The sequence below is a fragment of the Salmo salar genome, chromosome 18, assembly GCF_965601325.2.
Source record: "Salmo salar chromosome 18, fSalSal1, whole genome shotgun sequence".
NCBI lineage: Eukaryota > Metazoa > Chordata > Actinopteri > Salmoniformes > Salmonidae > Salmo > Salmo salar.
The window spans coordinates 6,726,192-6,743,863 of record NC_138308.1 but is presented as its reverse complement, the minus strand read 5'-3'; the positions used below and the strand labels follow the sequence as shown (position 1 = coordinate 6,743,863).

General features: G+C 43.2%; 1 protein-coding gene and 1 pseudogene across 1 annotated transcript in view; one reads left to right on the top strand and one right to left on the bottom strand.

Moving 5' to 3' along the window:
* The window catches only part of LOC106576851 (zinc finger DHHC-type palmitoyltransferase 16), an 84,637-nt gene that overhangs the window by 49,211 nt on the left and 17,754 nt on the right, over positions 1-17,672 (bottom strand). The window lies entirely within an intron of this gene.
* Positions 1,153-11,432, top strand: LOC123728792 (histidine protein methyltransferase 1 homolog; annotated as a pseudogene).

The window sequence follows — 17,672 nt, the reverse complement described above, 5'->3', positions numbered from 1 at the left end:
AGTAAGAAGACAATTAATGCTATAGAAACTCTTACTAATGAGATATCTTTCGACCCTACTGAAATTAATAATACTTTTAAGAAATACTATGAAGACCTCTACACTTCCCAATCAAGCGATAATCTATCAGAGATCGACTCCTTTCTCTCCTCTCTCAACCTCCCATGCCTGTCAGAGGAAGACAGAGAGCACCTGAGTGAACACTTCTCAGCTCCTGAGTTGTTGGAAGCCATTAAATCCTTACATTCTAATAAATCTCCTGGGGAGGATGGCTTCCCTCCAGAGTTCTATAAAGAATTTAGGGAGCTGTTGGTCCCCTACCTTATGGAGATACTTAAAAAAGCCAGGGAAGACAGCTGCTTTCCAGAGTCTTTCTCTCAAGCAGTGATTACTGTAATCCACAAGAAAGGGAAAAACCCGCTAAAGTGCACCTCTTATAGACCAATCTCTCTCCTTAACACAGACTGTAAACTGGTCACCAAGATGCTATCTAGGAGACTGGAGTCATGTCTTCCCCTGTTGGTCAACCCAGATCAGACTGGCTTCATAATTAATAGATTGTCCTCCAATAATCTCAGAAGGTTCTTTGATATAATTCACCTTGCTAACAAAAACAAAATACCTAGTGTTGCAGTCTCCCTCGACGCTGAAAAGGCCTTTGATAGGGTTGAATGGCCATACCTTTTTCGCGTCTTGGAAAAGTTTGGTTTAGGTACCGTGTTTGTAAATTTGATAAAATCACTCTACAAATCTCCTAAAGCTAGGATTGCTACCAATGGGATTACTTCCTCCTCTTTCCCTCTCTATAGGGGGAACAGACAAGGTTGCCCAATTAGCCCCCACCTCTTTGCCCTCGCCATCGAACCGTTAGCTGAGGCTATTAGAACGTGTCCTGACATACATGGCTTTGAGGTGGGCCCCCAGACCCATAAGTTATCATTCTTTGCGGACAACCTTATCTTATTTCTAACAAACCCAGAACACTCCCTCTCTCACTTGCAGATCCTACTACAGTGTTATAGTTCTTTCTCTGGATATAAGGTTCATTTTGATAAAAGCGAAATCTTACCGTTGTCTGTCTTTGACCATCATACCATCAAGCACAAGTTTCCTTTTAGATGGTCGCCTATGGGCTTCACATATTTGGGTATAATGGTGGATGGTAACCTGAACAACCTCTATAAACTCAATCTGGCCAGCTTGTTGCAAAAGGTGGAGGGTGACCTGTGTAAGTGGATGGACTTGCCCCTCACTCTACTGGGTAGAATCAATGTGATTAAAATTAATGTCCTGCCCAGATTTCTATATTTGTTTCAATCTCTCCCTATCCCTGTGCGCGCAGCATTCTTTTCCTCTCTCGACAAGCTGACCAGACGGTTTATCTGGCATGGCAAAACCCAGAGGGTTAGCCTGGACAAACTGACCCTTGATTACGGTCAAGGGGGCTTAAACCTCCCCAATTTTAGAATGTACTACTGGGCTGCACAGTCTAGGTTTCTGGCTCAGAGGTTTGACAATGGTCCCTCTCCCTCATGGTTGAACATTGAAAAGCTTGAGGTAAATGATGACACGGGGGCAGAATTGTTTTACAAATGGGACAGAAAATCTATAAAAACCATCACAGACAACCCTTTAATCATACATTCTGTCCTGGCATGGTGCAAACTGCATGAGCTGTTCAGACGAGAGGGATTTCTATCCCCTAAAACCCCTTTATGGAACAACAGACTGATCCCTATGTTTTTCCAGAATAGTAACTTTAGACCATGGTCTGATAAGGGGATCACTCTTCTGGAACACTGTTATGAGGAGGGAGTTCTTATGTCTTTTGATCAGCTGAAACAGAAATACCACTTGTCTAACAGGGACTTCTTTAGCTACCTACAACTACGAAACTTTATTAGGGTGACTCTCAAGGGACAATGGAACCTACCTAAGATGTCACCTATTGAACAACTCTGCCATGCAGACCAACCACTATTCAAGACCATTTCCCGTGTTTACGATGCTTTACGATGCTCTTATGTCAGGACTAACGCTGCCTGAGCTAGATAAACCCCGACTTAGATGGGAAAAAGATCTGGGTATTGATCGTGATGGTGTTACATCCACATTGAACTCCAGATACAGACTGATCCAGTTTAATTTCCTCCATCAGCTCTATATCACCCCATCTAGACTGCACAAGTTCAACCCTGATATCTCCTCCCTATGTTTTAGATGTGGCTCAGTTGAAGGAACATTCCTCCATTCCACTTGGCAGTGTTCAAAGCTACACGGTTTCTGGCAGGGGGTATGCGATACCATATCCTCAATTCACGGGGTTGCATTCCCTTTAGACCCGGAGGTCTGTCTACTGGGTAACTTTACTAACACCAATCTTAGGCAAAGCCATACTATAAAGCTAACAGAAATATTGCTAGCGATTGCCAAGAAATGTATTGCCTTGAAATGGAAATCGCATTCCTCCCTGCCAGTTGCAATGTGGCTATCGGAAGTTAATAGTTGTATCCCACTGGAGAAAATCACTTACTGCTTGAGGAATAAGTTAAAGACATTTTACAGAATTTGGCAACCTTTTATTGACTATATGGAGAATCTCCCCCCACATCACATTGATTGAATCTCTAGATAATCCTTATATAATGTTTCACACGTAATGTATAATATGTAGCTTACGGCAGGTGACTATATGGTCCAATGTCTCATCATTATTATTTTTATTTTACTCTTTATTATGACATTTATGGATTATGTGTGGTTGTATATATAAATACTTTTTTTATTTTTTTGTTACGCTCATCTGTTACTGTCACTTTGTCCTATTGTTGTTGTTGATGATTAGTTATTTGAGAAGGAGACAAGTCAAGACGCTGGACCGGGTGATTCAGTTTATAGTAAGGCAGTTTATTATGAGACAAAGATATTTGGCAAAGCGTGCACGGACTCCTTCGTTTAGCTCATAGGGAACTAGCAGAAGAGAGCCCCGAAACATAGTATACATCCAATTTATACAATGAAATAACAGTGTGTTGACGTTGAGTCTAGTAGGTCCGCTCTCCTGACTGGTCGATGAGTGGAGGGACGGTCCACTCTCCAGGTGGTGTCGACTTCCCATTGGCCCTTGGCTGTGTCCTTTGTCCTCGGAGTCCAACACACCTAAGTGTGTGTTTGTGTGTGTGTGTGTATTTCTGGTAATTCGTGTCTGGGTGCTTGCGATATTCATGGAATGTTGTTCTTTACACCAGTGGTCAGTTCGTGTGGCTAGGGCTTAAGTCAGCCATCTGTCTCTGGGTGTGGTCGTGATTGGTATCAGTTGGTCGCTCAATATGTCTCTGGAATTTTGTTGTGTGCTGTTGTGAAACATGTTGTGCAAATGCCCTCCTTATATATCATTAGGTAAAACGTTAGATTATCTTTATTACATTGTCTAATATCTTTTCACTTTTGTTTTGACTGTGCCGAATTGGAAAATGCAAAAATAAAATATTTAAAAAAAAAGAATATGTGGACAACTACAAATACCTAGGTGTCTGGTTAGACTGTAAACTCTCCTTCCAGACTCACATTAAACATCTCCAATCCAAAATTAAATCTAGAATTGGCTTCCTATTTCACAACAAAGCCTCCTTCACTCATGCTGCCAAACATACCCTCGTAAAACTTACCATCCTACTGATCCTCGACTTCGGCGATGTCATTTACAAAATAGCCTCCAACACTCTACTCAACAAATTGGATGCAGTCTATCACAGTGCTATCCGTTTTGTCACCAAAGCCCCATATACTACCCACCACTGCGACCTGTACGCTCTCGTTGGCTGGCCCTCGCTTCATACTCGTCGCCGAACCCACTGGCTCCAGGTCATCTACAAGTCTCTGCTAGGTAAAGCCCCGCCTTATCTCAGCTCACTGGTCACCATAGCAGCACCCACCCGTAGCACGCGCTCCAGCAGGTATATCTCACTGGTCACCCCCAAAGCCAATTCTTCCTTTGGCCGCATCTCCTTCCAGTTCTCTGCTGCCAATGACTGGAACGAACTGCAAAAATCACTAAAGCTGGAGACTCTTACCTCCCTCACTAGTTTTAAGCACCAGCTGTCAGAGCAGCTCACAGATCACTGCACCTGTACATAGCTCATCTGTAAATTAGCCCATCCAATCTACCTCATCCCCATACTGTATTTATTTATTTATCTTACTCCTTTGCACCCCAGTATCTCTACTTGCACATTCATCTTCTGCACATTCTACCATTCCAGTGTTTAATTGCTATATTGTAATTACTTCACCACCATGGCCTATTTATTACCTTACTACTCTTATCCTACCTCATTTGCACATGCTGAATATAGATTTTTCTACTGTATTATTGATTGTATGTTTGTTTATTCCATGTGTAACTTTGTGTTGTTGTATGTGTCGAACTGCTTTGCTTTATCTTGGCCAGGTCGCAGTTGCAAATGAGAACTTGTTCTCAACTAGCCTATCTGATTAAATAAAGGTGAAATAAAAAATGTAAAAAAGTTATGTCCTTGAGCTATTCTTGTCAATCCATGTTCTGTATTATGTCATTCCATATTATGTTTCATGTTTTGTGTGGACCCCAGGAAGAGTAGCTGCTGCTTTTGCAACAGCTAATGGGGATCCTAATAAAATTCCAAATACCAAAAAGTTCATCAAATTTCTGCCCTGCTAGAGCTGCCCGGTCAACTGTAAGTGGAAACGTCTATTAGATACAATGGCTCAGCCGTGAAGTGGCAGGCCACACAAGCTCACAGAACAGGACCGGTGAGTGCTTAAGCGCGTAGCGCATAAAAATCGTCTGTCCTCGGTTGCAACACTCACTACCGAGTTCCAAACTACCTCTGGAAGCAATGTCAGCACAATAACTGTTCGTCGGGAGCTTCATGAAATGGGTTTCCATGGCCGAGCAGCAGCATTCAAGCCTAAGATCACCATGCACAATGCCAAGCTTCGACTGGAGTGGTGTAAAGCTCGCCGCCATTGGACTCTGTAGCAGTGGAAATGCGTTCTCTGGAGGGATGAATCACGTTTCACGATCTAGCAGTCTGACGGACGATTCTGGGTTTGGAGGATGCCAGGAGAACGCTACCTGCCCAAATGTATAGTGCCAACTGTAATGTTTGGGAGAGGAGGAATAATGGTCTGGGGCTGTTTCATGGTTCAGGCTTGGCCCCTTAGTTCCAGTGAAGGGAAATCTTAACGCTACAGCATATAATGACATTCTAGACGATTCTGTGCTTCCAACTTTTAGGTACATTTTACAAAAGCTGGATCCCATCTAGACATGACCTCAATGCCTGTAGGGATCGGAGTAGACATTTGAATCTGACTAAAGGAGTACATAGATTATTATTTTTTATTTATTTATTTATTCTTTTGGGGGGAATAATTAGTGTTTTTCTTTCACCCTTTCCCTATTTCCCCATGTTTTCTGCGTTAAAGTTCCCCAGTTTTCACCCCAAACAGTAGGTGGCGGCATGCACCTCTTAACATATGTTTGTGTACCTCCATAATACCCTTGATGAAGAAGAAGTAGATGAAGAAGAAGAGTCGCACCTGGAGACGAATGGATGGTTTTCAGTCAGTCGTCCTGCACTAGCGGTTCTGGGGGCAGGGGGGGGGGCAGTGCCCCTGTGACAACAATTTTGGACCCCCTTGTGGCCCCCCTAAATGTGGAGTATGAAATCATTTTTACATAACACATTTTTGCTATCGTTCTTTTTTTACATGCTTTATTAGACAGTGGCAACGCGGAACATGGTATTTTGCATGCTAATGCATGCAATGCAGTAAAGAAAACGATATGACAACAATAACGTCTAATGTAACTGGCCCCTCTAACAGTACAACTGGCCCCAGCTTGGCTCCCCAAGTTGAAATGGTCTAGAACCGCCACTGTCGTCCCGATGAGCTCCTTAGTTACCAGCTAACTACTGTAGCTAGTTTATGCTGGCTAGCCCGCAACAACAGCAACATGGTGCTACTTTTAAAAGAAAGTGATGTTTATTTCGATGGGAGAGGGAGAAATAACTTGTAGTATTGGTCACCATCTGGATGTCACCATGACATGCCGAATGACCAGCGCAACGGTTGCTTCCAATGATTTATAAATACACTAAAGGACTAATAGGGGGCGCTGTGTTGAAGCCACCTTGCCTCCATTTTGGCACATCCCCATCAATCAATCAATCAAATGTATTTATAAAGCCCTTTTTACATCAGCCGATGTCACAAAGTGCTATACAGAAACCCAGCCTAAAACCCCAAACAGCAAGCAATGCAGATGTAGAAGCACGGTGGCTAGGAAAAACTCCCTAGAAAGGCACAAACCTAGGAAGAAACCTAGAGAGTAACCAGGCTCTGCGGGGTGGCCAGTCCTCTTCTGGCTGTGCCGGGTTGAGATTATAACAGTACATGGCCAAGATGTTCATAGATGACCAGCAGGGTCAAATAATAATTGTAAAAATTATTTTGGACGTGCCATTGGAACACAGGAGTGATAGTTGCTGATAATGGGCCTTTGTATGCCTATGTAGATATTCCATAAAAAAATAGTCATTACAACATTAACAATCTCTACACTGTATTTCTGGTCAATATGATGTTATTTTAATGGACAAAGAAAATTGCTTTTCTTTCAAAAACAAGTACATTTCTAAGTGACCCCAAACTTTTGAATGGTAGTGAATATATATATATATATATAATTTTTTTATTTAACTAGGCAAGGCAGTTAAGAACAAAACCTTCATCAGATGAACCGCAACATGTCAGCTAAAGCGATTTAATTCATGAATACATAAAACAACCAATGTCAGCCTTTAAATGTTTTATTATCCAAATGTTTAAAGTGCGTGTGGGCGACGGAGAGAATGCATTTGACTGGTAGGGCATTCAGGAGGAACGGAAAAATGCATGTCAATTCATAAACCGTGTGCCATCGAAAATCTCTTCCGAACTATTTTGCAATCTATACAGCTCTCTGCCAATAATTACATTTAGGGGATTGGTGGATTCTAAATTAATATCTAAGAGGCATTTTTCATTAGGGCAAATTTGGAAAATGACATACGCAAGAGACTGGTTGGACCAATAACACCGGTGCGCAAGTTCCTGACCACCCTTTTGGTAGTGTCTGTCGTATGCGTCCTTTGCTGGTACAAGCCCACCATACATCAGTTATAGGTGCTGTGAGGTTAAGAATTTTCTCCTGTGCTTCCAAACCTAAGTCAGTCACAATAACTATTGCCTTACAGCCATTAAAATCACCTAAGTTCTTGGTGCCATTCTTGTATCTATAACACTGTTACTCACCAGGAGTTAAAGTGAACCGAGGTGGGTTGGCCGAGTACTTCAATCTGGCCAACCCAATCCCTGTACAGTTATCCCTTTAGGTGGGCTGTATTTTTCCACGATACTAACACATACTTTCTCATTATCTTCTAGCCCTTCCTAACAGTTACTCCCCCTTACCTAAGTTGGGGAGGCCTCTTTCCTGTTATTTGGTTTCAGAGTTATCACAAGTCGACAGTTCAGTTAGCCTTGAATGCCTCAACTCTACCCAGCTCATATTGCGAAATAGTTACACAATGGTCTAGTCACACACATTATGGAATTATGACTCTAACACATTTCATACAATTATATGATTTCAGGGTGGAATCCTTTAGTCATTACTTGAAACATATAAATTCCTTTATCAGTCCACCAGCTGGTCGAACGTGAGGGTGGTGTCTCTGCAGGCCAACTCCCGATGGACGTCCTCGCGCAGACTGCAGCGGTAATGGTCGATCAGGGCCCTGTCGCTCCATCCCACGCCAGCAGCTAGGGTCCTAAACTCCAGGGCGAACTCCTGAGCACTCCTCGTCTCCTGCCTCAGATGGAAGAGGCGCTCACCCGCCGCTCTACCCTCGGGCGGGTGGTCGAAGACGGGTGAAGACGGGTGAACTCCTCAAACTGGTCAAACGCTGTATCTCCCTCTCTCCACATGGCGTTGGCCCACTCCAGGGCTTTCCCGGTGAGGCACGAGACGAGGGCGGACACCCTCTCACGGGCCGATGGAGCCGGGTGGACGGTGGCCAGGTATAGCTCCAGTTGAAGCAGGAACCCCTGGCAGTTCGCAGCCTCTCCGTTGTACTCCTGGGGCAGGGAGGACGAATCCCACTGGAACCAGGTGGAAAAGGGGCGCTCAGAGAAGACCCCGGTTGTGCTGGTGGAGGCGCTGGAAGAACTCCCTGTCTCTCCCAGCGGTCCATAGTCTGGACAACGCGGTCCATGGCGATGCCAAGATGGTGAAGCATTGCTGCGTGCTCCCGGACGCGCTCCTCCACCCCTATAACCGGGGCATCTGCTCCTGCTGACTCCATACGAGCGGTCGGTGATTCTGTAAGGGTGCGTACTGGTGGCAGGGAAGTCAGGCGCAGGAGATCGAACTTGGTATAAAACGGAGCAGTTTAATAAGTGCTCAAAACTCGGAAAACCAAAAATATACAAAATAATACAAATGGGTACAAAACCCGTCGCACACCAGAACATATCTTGCACAAAGCTTACAAAAAAACAATCACCGACAAGAACAATGAGGGGGAACAGAGGGTTAAATACACAACATGTAATGAATGGGATTGGAAACAGGTGTGATACAAGACAAAACAAAACCAAAAGAAAATGAAAAGAGGATCAGCGATGGCTAGAAGGTCGGCGACTTCAACCGCCGAACGCCGCTGGAACAAGAAGAGGGACCAACTTCGGCGGATGTCGTGACACAGCATTTGTGGGTTTGATTACAGGCTTTTTCTGCAGAAAGTACAGATTGGCTCATCAGATCGCATTTCCCAACACCAATCTTAAAGGATTTTTGGGAGAATTTAAGACCTAAATCCTCGCAAAACAGATGTTGGTTTTCGGAGTATCCACCCTTGGGTTTTTGACAACAGGCACTTTTCAGAGGGAGCTTGCCGTTCGGCATCTCACATCCCTCGATGAGCCAATCATTTGGATTCAATCATCAGCAAAACAAACTGTAACATACAATTTCCATACACCATTGCACAACAGGTCAAGAAAGGTTTCTTTGCCATCAATGGGTTCCCAAATATGTACAGAGTAATAGATAGCACCCACATTGCCATAAAAGCACCATCCCAAAACAAGTTAAACTAGAATATGTGAACAGAAAAGGTGATAGGTTATATGGTGCGTAAAAAACTCTACTGAATGTGGGGGCATGGTGGCCAGGTGGAACGCACGACTGCATTACAGCAATGTTGGCCTATATGCCTACAGGAGGAAACTGGTGAGGATGGATGGCTTATTGGTGACTGTTGCCTACTCATTTGAAGTATATTTGCCATTGCTGAAGCACCTTGAATTATCGTAATGGTCCTCTCTTTGTAGCCATGTTTTACTGGTCAAACCAAACCGAGTAAGCAAAATAAAATATTTTGGATGTACTCAATCGCTGACACTAGCATCAGTCTCGGAAAAAGTATTGTATTTCATGGTACTGCTTTGTATATTCCCACGGCCATTAAAGGGATGATTTTGACCATATATGATTAATTAGGGGCGTTTCGAAATGCAAATAGCCAAGGTCATGCAAGAGCACCGAGTCTGAGAATGATTTATCAATAGTTATCTCCTACCGGTGTGTGTAAGACGCTCCTAGGATTGTTTGATAAATCCCACATTCTAAATTTCGTTCGTAAGTAGTATTTTAGAATAGTTTCAACGGATATTGATAAATGAGGCCCCTGGAGATACAAAAACTTTTCTGCTGCATTCACAATTATGTCAAGTTTTGTTGATTTCTTGTTAGTTCAGCATCCCTCAACTGATGAACAACACTTTAGCAGGCTGTAGGACATCCATTGCCATTTCTTCCTCATTTGCACTTGCTCCTTCGGCTATTTGCACTGCTTCTGGTGGACAGCCCAGATTCTTGCTACTTCAACCTCCTTCATCCTTACAGGGCACTCCTGGAACTCGGGAATGTGGTTCCCACCACAATTGCAGCACCGTGTATCCACCGACTCTTGCACAACATATTTATTCCGTCTGCACACACTTGCCACTTGGCCAAACTTTTTACATTTAATCTTTTACCGCATATGTCATAGAAACCTTTCATCAAATAGCAATATCACCGATAGGCTTTCCTCTTTCCTTCCATTTATCATACGGTTCAATCGACGTGCATCCACCTCTCCTGGTAGGTGGTGCTTTAGATTGTCAGCCTCAATTTTCACAGTGAAGGCAGAGATGACACCTTTTACCGGTACCCTGATCAGAAAAAGCTTTCTACTTCATACTCCTATAACTCCCTGAGACACAATGCACTTTCCTTTTGTTCTTCTGACATAAGATGATTCTACAACACTTTGATTAACTCCACCTTTCCCAGGGCATCCTCCACCATCTCCTTGACCGCAAATAGATCTCCCAAAAACAAATCCATAAAACATACTCTACATCTTTCTTAACAACTTTAGCCCATGCTGTGTTCATAACCAAGTGGGAAGTGGGAATTTACCACATACAACTGGGAAAAATCCACTTGAACAGTGCTCCAACTGGTAATTACTAGTGGGAAACTCGTCTATCGTCCCTGAGTGTACCTATGACCTCCTGGAGCTGCTAGAGAAAGAGTGGGAGACATTCAGGGGAAGAGGGGTCTAGATATGGGCTATGGTGCTGGACTGCTGGGCCTACTGGCACTAAAGAAAGGCACAAGTCAGGTCCATTTCCAGGACTATAATAGTACCGTTATAAAACAGCTCACGCTGTCTAACGCACTGCTAAACTGTCAGGTGGAAGGACAAGACAATGAGACAATTATAGACGAAGAATAGGAGGAGGAGGACAAGAAAGAAAGGAAGGAAGAGGAAAAGTCAAAAGAGATGAAGAAGAATAAACAGAAAAAACAGGAGGGACAGGATGGCAGCATATCACCCAAGAGGCAAGCCCTGGACCCCTCCTAGCACCCAAAGCCGTCCTGCTGCCGTTTCTTCTCAGGCGACTGGACAATGTTCCTAGCGCTGGTCCTCAAAGAAGATGCATCCCCTAAATATGACGTAATCTGAGTTTGAGTAGACCATTTACAACACAGCATACTACTCAGCTCTTCACAACACCCTCCAGACTGTTGGCCCCGGGATGAATGGTCTACCCGGCCACCAAGTGCAACTACTTTGGGGTGAGTGCTGCACCTGTTTGAATAGTTTGTGGTGGATATGGGAGTGTTTGATATGGAGAAACTGTGGGATGTGGGCCAGAAGCTACAGAGACATGTCGTAGCGATGCGCTTCAAAGCAGAGGATCACTGGTTCGAGCCCAGTATGGGGCAGTGGGGCAGTGGAGGAAGTTAAGCTGTTAGCAGTACACTGATTTAGAGCTCGGACGATAAACCAAAGGTAATTGACACAGACCATAGTCATCACTTATCGTAGGCATTTTGCTAATATCGTTCATTACCATAAGTAGCCTATACTAGAGAACTGTGTAGTTTCAAATTAAATACGTTTTTTAATATGGATGATTGTTAATTGTACAATTGATGGCTACAACCATCAAGCTAGTGGTACTGTAGTAGTTTAAAGCTGCAATATGTAACTTTTTGGGCGACCTGACAAAATGCACATAAATGTGTTTTATAGATCTGTCATTCTCATTGAAGAAAATCTAAGAAGCAGTAGATATGTTCTTTGTGTGCTATTTCTATGCTTCCCATTATTACATTTTGTTTTTGCGTGTTTTACTTACTGTAGGCTACATAGCCTAGCAAGCAGGTATAACAGTCTGGCTTACTACCTTTGTGGTAAAACCTTGTATGTCAAATACATGAGGTGCACTTGATTAAGAAAAGTAAGCAGATTAAGGAGGAGTTTGAGAAGCTTCACCAGTTGCTACCAGAAGAAGAGGGGACCAGGATAGCTGCACTGATGGGGGAAAAGAAGCAGAAGTCTGATGATAAAGAAGATTGCGGAGATTAGCAAAAATATATGACATTCCATTATCATGGCACTGTTGTAACTTGCAAACTAGGCCTATAACAAGCATACGTCAAGTATTTCAAATGATTTGTCTCAAATGTATTTAGCAGGACATCTTTACACGTACAGTACATACTGTACAAGTGTCTGTACAGCACTCAATGTGAACATGTGAAAGTGTCTTCAAGTCAGTTTCCATTTGTTAAGTGTATGTTTGTGAAACTAAAAAGAAAAGCTGTTTGTGTTCATTTTGGATCATGTGGACATAAAAGTGGTAGTTGAAGTAGGTGCAATATATGACTTAAAATAAGATGCCATTTCATGTCACCTCTCTTTCACTTCCTATATAGACCATTAGAATAGGACTGGTGCCAGTAACTGAAGTGCAGGAGAAAAGCGGAGAGGAGGTAAAGCAATAAAGGTCTTTACAGGGGGGATTGATGGAGGGGGGGTGGAGGAAGGAAGGGAAATGGGCTCAGTGACCTTTGCAGGAGATTCCCCCAGTGTTCAAACGGCACCATGAAAGCCAGGCTTGTTTCTGAAGTCCGCCGCAAAATGTCAATTGCAACTTATCCCACCTGCCCAAGGACGGGGTCTGAAAGTGGAGTCTGGAGTCACTGTAGTGTAGCCCATCTATTCTACAGTGGGGCTCTATGTGGTCTCTGTGTCTCCTTCTAATGTCCTGCTGAGTAAATTCACCTTTTCAAATTTTAAGGCAGCAAAATGTGAAGGCTGTGCAAAGGGTGTGTAGACTTTCGCTAGTCACTGTATTAGTGTCAAGATTGACATGCTTTTATCCTAAAATATTAATTTCACTTCCCATCTAGCACATAATGTTCTGTCCTCTGGTTATTTTGTATACAACCTTCCCACAACGTTCTGCGAATGGTGCAGGATAGTTTTTTGGCTTTGGAACATTCTCAGCAGATTTAACAAAATTGACAAAATAAAATTTTTTTCTTGGTATTTCATTACTTTAACAGAACGTTTCCTAAAAGTTAAAACATCGTTACAACTAATTATATATTTGGTCATGTTCTAAGAACGTTCTCCAGCTGGTTTGACATTAGGAAGAGATGTTCTCAGATAGTCCATAGAATGTTTCTTAACGATGTTCTCTTGTGGGAATTTAAATACTGCATAACAGCATAACATTTCCACCAGGTTTCCTCATTGTTGTATTTAAAGTAATGTTCTCAAATTGTTCCCGAGAACGTTAAGAAACAACGCTCTTCAGTGTTTGAACGTCAATACTTCAATATAACATATCCTACAGGTTTCCTCATGGTTCTTTTTAAAGTAATGTTCTCAGAACGTTTAGAGAATGTTAAGAAATAACATTCTTCTGTGGGAATCTCAGTGCCTCAGCATAATGTTTTCTGCAGGTTTACTCATGGTTCTGTTTAAAGTCATGTTCTCAGAACATTACAACTTTACATAAAAACCATAAGAAAACATTAGTAACATTCAAAGAACGTTCTAAGAATGTTATTGAAAAACACATACATTATGTTCTCAGCTACATCAAAACGCTCTCTATCCTCTATCTTGTTAAGTGTGTTCAGGTGTGTTGGGCGCAGCTACTAATTTTTCTTCTTCTTCTCTGGTATAATGACGTTTGCAACAATTGGATGTGCATTCTGCCACCTACTGTGCGAGTGGATAATAAAGATCCCCAAAAATAAATAACGTGGGGTAAAAAATATTCATACAGATGATCAAAAAGAAGGTTAAAGTAAACAAAATCAACCTGCATTTCTGTTAAAATTCTAATCAGGTCCCTACACAGGCTTAGAAGTATCCTGTGAGGGAGGGATGTTTTCTGGTGACAGTAGTACTTGAAGCCCCAAAAACTTTTTCAGCTTAAGATACAATGATGTTCAGCTTCTTAGACCTCTTGGACCTCTTGCAGTACAATTAATAACAGTGGCTATAAATGATACAAAATACACGTTCTTTACAATGAGTGTATCCAGATCTCGAAGCAGTGTGCCGATGCGTGTATCACTTTATCAGTCTGAAGCTTTGTTTGATCACGTGATTTTTCAACCCGTGTGTTGCAAAAAGCGAGATCCCACTGATTTCGCCATGATTCCGGTGCTTTCTTCGATTCCAAGCTGCCTTCAAACACCTACCTGTATTGGACACCGTACTTACAAATATAGTGAGGATTTCGTACAATAAGTTTCACCTGACCGGTAGCTTAGCGAATAGAGTAGGGATCTATGGAACATTCAGGGATGTGAGGTTCGATCCTGTTGAAGATTGTTTTGAAAATAGTTTTATGTGAAACCACACTTTCTGCACTGTTGATAAAATGATTTGTTTTATTTAGTATAGTATAAGCTTCTGTCTTAAGTCGCAAATGACTTATCGCTGCGCCGTGGAGTTTTGATTAAAACAGTGGAGAACTGTAGCCAGTGGTGCATAGTGTCTGGTATGAAATAAGAGGAGGGGAGCAATGTCATAAATACCTGAGCAGAACCTTTCAGGTGAGAGTTTTGGTTCCGCCCTGGAGGACAGGGAATGGTACACATCCCTGTTCATGCCGTTGGCTCTGTTGGTCGAATTCTGTGAAACTTTTGTGATGTGGTTTGGGAGAGGCGTTCAATGCTGTCAGAGACTCAGCATTGATGCCTTTTGATGGTTGTGTAGGTCTGGAAAGAGTATGGCTTACCAACTGTAAAGCTAATAAGCCTTTCGCTGCTCATACTATAGCTTTAGTTTGTGTCTATTACGTTATGCAGGTAGGGATCCGGTTATTTGGTCGAGTCCGCCCTAGCACCTGAGATGCTACACAGGCAAAAGATTTACGGTTGCCTTGGTGGGCGGACTAGTTTATTTTTCTTTGGTATATGTTTGTTTGTATTATTTGTCTTGTTTAAGTCACAACATCCCCAGACAGACCTCCAGGGCTGGCCGTCTTTGGAAGGGGCTATTTTGAATAGAACGCAGCATCCAGTCTTATGAATTCTTCTTTGTCGTCAGACTCCAGTCCCCCTGCAGACCAACGTTGTGAACTCGCGCCCACTAATTAGCCACACCTGATCAGTTTGAATAGACTAAAATGAACAGCTTTGTATGAGTTAAAACACATGCTTGCTAGCGCCATCCTGGTGGCACAGAAGTTCATAGGTTCAAATCTCCCTGATACCATTACACCAAAAATGCATGATCAGTGCCTAAGCAACTGTGTTTCTATCTGTGCTTAGAGTTCAACACAGTTAACATAAGCTGGCAGTATTATTGAAACATTTAGTGAAAGTTTTAACGGACAAATTGCAATTTACCTAGGGGGGCGGGGGGTGCGCATCCAAAATAGAGGAGGGTTATCCCCTCCAAAAATTGTGCATTTTTTCCCTGGTTTACATTCTCTCTTTTGTAGGTTTTAATATATACTGCTCAAAAAAATAAAGGGAACACTTAAACAACACATCCTAGATCTGAATGAAAGAAATAATCTTATTAAATACTTTTTTCTTTACATAGTTGAATGTGCACACAACAAAATCACACAAAAATAATCAATGGAAATCCAATTTATCAACCCATGGAGGTCTGGATTTGGAGTCACACTCAAAATTAAAGTGGAAAACCACACTACAGGCTGATCCAACTTTGATGTAATGTCCTTAAAACAAGTCAAAATGAGGCTCAGTAGTGTGTGTGGCCTCCACATGCCTGTATGACCTCCCTATAACGCCTGGGCATGCTCCTGATGAGGTGGCGGATGGTCTCCTGAGGGATCTTCTCCCAGACCTGGACTAAAGCATCCGCCAACTCCTGAACAGTCTGTGGTGCAATGTGGCGTTGGTGGAGGGAGCGAGACATGATGTCCCAGATGTGCTCAATTGGATTCAGGTCTGGGGAACGGGCGGGCCAGTCCATAGCATCAATGCCTTCCTCTTGCAGGAACTGCTGACACTCCAGCCACATGAGGTCTAACATTGTCTTGCATTAGGAGGAACCCAGGGCCAACCGCACCAGCATATGGTCTCACAAGGGGTCTGAGGATCTCATCTCGGTACCTAATGGCAGTCAGGCTACCTCTGGCGAGCACATGGAGGGCTGTGCGGCCCCCCAAAGAAATGCCACCCCACACCATGACTGACCCACCGCCAAACCGGTCATGCTGGAGGATGTTGCAGGCAGCAGAACGTTCTCCACGGCGTCTCCAGACTGTCTCGTCTGTCACATGTGCTCAGTGTGAACCTGCTTTCATCTGTGAAGAGCACAGGGCGCCAGTGGCAAATTTGCCAATCTTGGTGTTCTCTGGCAAATGCCAAACATCCTGCACGGTGTTGGGCTGTAAGCACAACCCCCACCTGTGGACGTCGGGCCCTCATACCACCCTCATGGAGTCTGTTTCTGACCGTTTGAGCAGACACATGCACATTTGTGGCCTGCTGGAGGTCATTTTGCAGGGCTCTGGCAGTGCTCCTCCTGCTCCTCCTTGCACAAAGGCGGAGGTAGCGGTCCTGCTGCTGGGTTGTTGCCCTCCTACGGCCTCCTCCACGTCTCCTGATGTACTGGCCTGTCTCCTGGTAGCGCCTCCATGCTCTGGACACTACGCTGACTGACACAGCAAACCATCTTGCCACAGCTCGCATTGATGTGCCATCCTGGATGAGCTGCACTACCTGAGCCACTTGTGTGGGTTGTAGACTCCGTCTCAAGCTACCACTAGAGTGAAAGCACCGCCAGCATTCAAAAGTGACCAAAACATCAGCCAGGAAGCATAGGAACTGAGAAGTGGTCTGTGGTCACCACCTGCCGAACCACTCCTTTATTGGGGGTGTCTTGCTAATTGCCTATAATTTCCACCTGTTGTCTATTCCATTCGCATAAAAGCATGTGGCATTTATTGTCAATCAGTGTTGCTTCCTAAGTGGACAGTTTGATTTCACAGAAGTGTGATTGACTTGGAGTTACATTGTGTTGTTTAAGTGTTCCCTTTATTTTTTTGAGCAGTGTATAATTTATTCCATCCTAGCCAAATATCCTCCTCTGCTTGCATTCACCTCCCCTATATCAAGGTGTTTTGGTACTTCCCTTATGCACTACAGTGCCTTGCAAAAGTATTCACCCCCTTGGCATTTTTCCTATTTTGTTGCATTACAACCTGTAATTTAAATGTATTTTTATTTGAATTTCATCTAATGGACATACACAAAATATTCCAAATTGGTAAAGTGAAATGAAAAAAATAACTTAAAAAATGACAAAACGGAAACGTGGTGTGTGCATATGTATTCACCCCCTTCGCTATGAAGCCCCTAAATAAGATCTGGTGCAACCAATTACCTTCAGAAGTCACATAATTAGTTAAATAAAGTCCACCTGTTTGCAATCTAAGTGTCACATGATCTGTCACACGATCTCAGTATATATATACACCTGTTCTGAAAGGCCCCAGAGTCTGCAACACCACTAAGCAAGGGGCACCACCAAGCAAGTGGCACCATGAAGACCAAGGAGCTCTCCAAACAGGTCAGGGACAAAGTTGTGGAGAAGTACAGATCAGGGTTGGGTTATAAAAAAAAGATTAGAAACTTTGAACATCCCACAGAGCACCATTAAATCCATTATTAAAAAATGGAAAGAATATGGCACCACAACAAACATGCCAAGAGAGGGCCGCCCACCAAAACTCAC